This window comes from Scyliorhinus canicula, chromosome 5, assembly GCF_902713615.1.
Source record: "Scyliorhinus canicula chromosome 5, sScyCan1.1, whole genome shotgun sequence".
Lineage (NCBI taxonomy): Eukaryota > Metazoa > Chordata > Chondrichthyes > Carcharhiniformes > Scyliorhinidae > Scyliorhinus > Scyliorhinus canicula.
The window spans coordinates 220,987,978-220,992,860 of NC_052150.1; positions in this window are offsets into that span (position 1 = coordinate 220,987,978).

Sequence of the window (4,883 nt, forward strand, 5' to 3'; positions counted from 1 at the left end):
TGGCTTATCATTTGCAAACATGCTTGTGTTTTCCACATGTCATCTCCCACTTTATTTCATATCTCCCAGTAGTCAGTGCTCTTCCATTCATTGTGTTCCCATTTGAGGTTTGCTCCAGTGTTCAGCCTGGTTAGGCCATGTGTGCTAGATGGGGTTTTGGATTTGTTACATGTCCCCCTAGATCCAGTGAACACATCCATCGTGCCATCAATGCCCAATACTACTACTTGATGTCAACGTGACCCAAACTGTCCATCCCCACACCCTATCAAAGAATCATCTTCCAAAAAGTCCTTTTCTTTGGTGAACACTGATGCAAAGTACTCATTTAGTACCTCAGCCTATTTCCTCTGGCTCAACACCTAGATTCCCCCCCCCTACTGTCCTTAAGTGGTCCAATCCTTTCCCTTTTTACATATGAATAAAAAACTTTGGGATTCACCTTAATCCTACTTACCAAGGACTTTTCACGACCCCTTCCTGCTTCAGTACCTTCCTACTTCATACTTGAGGGTTCTGACTGTCCCCACCCTTCTAGACCGTGCAAAAGCCTCTTTTTGACAAGGTTAACAATATCCCACGTTATCCAAGGCTCCCTAAGCTTCCAATACTACTACATTCTCTGAGGAATGTGGTTTTCCTGAATCCTAATCAAGTTGCTTGGAAGACTCCCACATGGCTGATGTTGATTTACTCTCCCACACCCAATCCAAATTCTTCATTTCCTGTCTGATATTGTAATTTGCCTTTCCCCAGTTTAGCACCTTAATGCGAGGGTTACCCTCATCCCCATCCAAAAGTACCCTAAAACTTACGGTATTGTGGTCACCACTCAAAATGTTCCCCAACTGAGACCTCAACCATCTGTCCCAATGCCAGGTCCAGTACTACACCATCCCTAGTCTATTGCATCAAGCCTTACTGGATACACCTTACAAACTCTGCCTCATCCAAGCCCCTAGCACTAATGGGAATCCCGTTCAATATTGGGAAATTAAAATCCCCTACCACAACAACCATGTTACTTTTGCACCTATCCAAACTCTACCTATCTGCTCCTCTTATCTCTTGGGGGTGGTGGGATGGGGCCTGTAATAAAGTCCAATTTAGATGCAACCTGTCCATAGGAGCAGAAGTAGGCCACTCGGCCCACTGACTGCTCCGTCATTCAATCATGGCTGAGATTCCTCCCCCCCCCCCCCCCCCCCCCAATTCTCCTGCCTTCTCCCCATAGGGCAGCACGGTAGAATGGTGGTTAGCATCAATGCTTCACAGCTCCAGGGTCCCAGGTTCGATTCCCGGCTGGGTCACTGTCTGTGTGGAGTCTGCATGTCCTCCCCGTGTGTGTGTGGGTTTCCTCCGGGTGCTCCGGTTTCCTCCCACAGTCCAAAGATGTGCAGGTTAGGTGGATTGGCCATGCTAAATTGCCCGTAGTGTCCTAAAAAATAAGGTTAATGGGGGTTGTTGGGTTACTGGTATAGGGTGGATACGTGGGCTTGAGTAGGGTGATCATTGCTTGGCACAACATCGAGGGCCGAAGGGCCTGTTCTGTGCTGTACTGTTCTAATTCTAACCCCTGATCCCCTTATTCTGGGGCAGGGAAATCCCAGCGGTCCAGAAATCTGAAACTCCCTACACCAGTTTAGCCACATATTTAGCTGCACTATCTTCCTATTTCTAGTCGCGCTGGCGCAGGGAGTAATCCTGAGATTACAACCGTACAGGACATGCTTTTTAGCTCACTGCCCAACTTCCTGAACTGCACAGGATGTACATGCACCACAAGAAGATAGTTGACTATTGTCTTCTCAAGGTTAATTAAGGATGGGTTGTAAACATTGGCCTAACGGGTGTCTCTGAATTGAAGAGCAAACAAAAATCAGCAATTCATAACTTTTTTAAAAAAAAATTGTATTTATATAACAACGTACCGCAATAAAATACCAACAATAACAAGTCATAAACATTTGCCCATCCTCCATGAACAACAAAACATTAACAACTTAAATTAACAATATTAAGTAACCATAGAATTTTTTGATGAAAAATAAATAAATAAACAATAAAGAACACCCTCTTCTTTCCCCCCCCCCCCCCCCCCCCCCGGGTTGCTGCTGCTATTGACCAAGATACCTATCTTTGAGCCAGAAAGTCCAGAAAAGGCTGTCACCGTTTATAGAACCAATGTATTGATCACTCCCGGCTCTGCCGCAACTCCAAAAATCACGAGTCCCCAACCTGGTTTGTGCAATTCATAACATTGAACACCTCTTAACACATTTCCTCTTCACCTAATTTTTTCCATAGATTACATGGGGTATAAATCATACTTCAGTGATACTGAGCCATGGTTAGACCACATGAGTGCATATTGTTCTGGGGACCTAATATTGGGAAGGTTGTATCGGCCTTGGAGAGAGTGCAGAATGACAACTGGATTACCTGAGGCAAGGACGACAGTCAGGGACGTTATTATGAGATGAAGTTTCCAAAAAGTTCTATCTGAGGGGATTGGGGCAACTGGGTCTGTATACACGTGAAGGTAAAAAAATGGGATCACATTGAAAAGTATAAAATTCTGACCGGACTGGACTCGGGGAGTATCCAGAACAAGGGGTCACAGCCTCAGGGGAGGCCATTTAGGACACATGAGTAGAAATCTCTTGAAGAGTGGTGAGCATGTGGAATTCTATACCACAGAAGGCTGTGAAGGCCAAAACGTAGTGATATCTGTGTGTGGTACAGTGATGTGTGTGTGGGCAGTGTGGTACAGTGATATGTGTGGGCAGAGTGGTACAGTGATATGTGTGTGTGGGCAGTGTGGTACAGTGATGTATGTGTGGTACAGGGATATCTGTGTGTGGGTCAGGGATATACAGAGAAAAGTACAGCAAAGGAACAGGCCCTCCAAGCCCGTGCCGACCATGCTGCCCGTCTAAACTGAAATCTACACTTCCAGGGACCGTAACCCTCTATTCCCAACCTATCCATATATTTGTCCAGATGCCCCTTAAATGTCACTATTGTCCCTGCTTCCACCACCTCCGGCAGCGAGTTCCAGGCACCCACTACCCTTTGTGTAGAAAAAAAAACTTGCCTCGTACATCTCCTCTAAACCTTGCCCCTCGCACCTTAAACCTATGCCCCCTAGTAATTGACCCCTCTACCCTTGGGAAAAGCCTCTGAGTATCCACTCTGTCTATGCCCCTCGTAATTTTGTATGCCTCTATCAGGTCGCCCCTCAACCTCCGTCGTTCCAGTGAGAACAAACCGAGTTTATTCAACCGCTCCTCATAGCTAATGCCCTCCATACCAGGCAACATCCTGGTAAATCTCTTCTGCACCCTCTCTAAATCCTCCACATCCTTCTGGTAGTGTGGCGACCAGAATTGAACACTGTGTGTGTGGACAGTGTGGGTCAGGGATATCTGTTTGTGTGGGTCAGGGATATCTGTGTGTGTGTGTGTGGACAATGTGGGTCAGGGATATCTGTGTGGACAGTGTGGGTCAGGGATATCTGTGGACAGTGTGGGTCAGGGATATCTGTGGGTCAGGGATATCTGGACAGTGTGGGTCAGGGATATGTGTATGGGGACTGTGGGTCAGGGATATCTGTGTGTGTGGACTGTGGGTCAGGGATATGTGTGTGTGGGGACTGTGGGTCAGGGATGTCTGTGTGGGTCAGGGATATCTGTGTGTGTGGACAGTGTGGGTCAGGGATATCTGTGTGGACAGTGTGGGTCAGGGATATCTGTGTGTGGACAGTGTGGGTCAGGGATATCTGTGTGTGGACAGTGTGGGTCAGGGATATCTGTGTGTGTATGTGGACAGTGTGGGTCAGGGATATCTGTGTGGACAGTGTGGGTCAGGGATATGTGTGTGTGTGGACAGTGTGGGTCAGGGATATCTGTGTGTGGACAGTGTGGGTCAGGGATATCTGTGTGTATGTGGACAGTGTGGGTCAGGGATATCTGTGTGTGGACAGTGGGTCAGGGATATCTGTGTGTGTGGACAGTGTGGGTCAGGGATATGTGTGTGTGTGGACAGTGGGTCAGGGATATGTGTGTGTGGACAGTGTGGGTCAGGGATATCTGTGTGTGGACAGTGTGGGTCAGGGATATCTGTGTGTGGACAGTGTGGGTCAGGGATATCTGTGTGTGTGGACAGTGTGGGTCAGGGATATCTGTGTGTGTGTATGTGGACAGTGTGGGTCAGGGATATCTGTGTGTGTGGACAGTGTGGGTCAGGGATATCTGTGTGTGTGGACAGTGTGGGTCAGGGATATGTGTGTGTGTGTGGACAGTGTGGGTCAGGGATATGTGTGTGTGGACAGTGGGTCAGGGATATGTGTGTGTGGACAGTGTGGGTCAGGGATATGTGTGTGAGTGTGGGTCAGGGATATCTGTGTGTGGACAGTGGGTCAGGGATATGTGTATGTGTGGACAGTGTGGGTCGAGGGGTATCTGATTATTTTGCTGACAGTTTCCGGATTTTCACTGATTCTGATTCCGGGTTGGACGGAAGCGGCTGTCACGTGATGGGGATGTTGTAGCAAAGTCGGAAGAGATACAGAGACAGTGAAACACACACAGAGATTGAGACACAGCGAGATAGAGAGACAGACACACACAGTGAAACATACATGGAGAGACTGAGACAGAATTAGATAAAAAGAGAGAAACAGAGTGAAACCCAGATACAGACACAGTTACAGAGGGAGAGAGTGCAGCAGCTCCTCAGTCTCCCTGTCTCTCTCTGACCCACTTTCCCAGTCAGTCCCTCCCTCCTCACTATCCCAGTCCCTCCCTCCTCACTATCCTAGTCCCTCCCTCCTCACTATCCTAGTCCCTCTCTCCCTCCTCACTATCCCAGTCCCTCCCTCC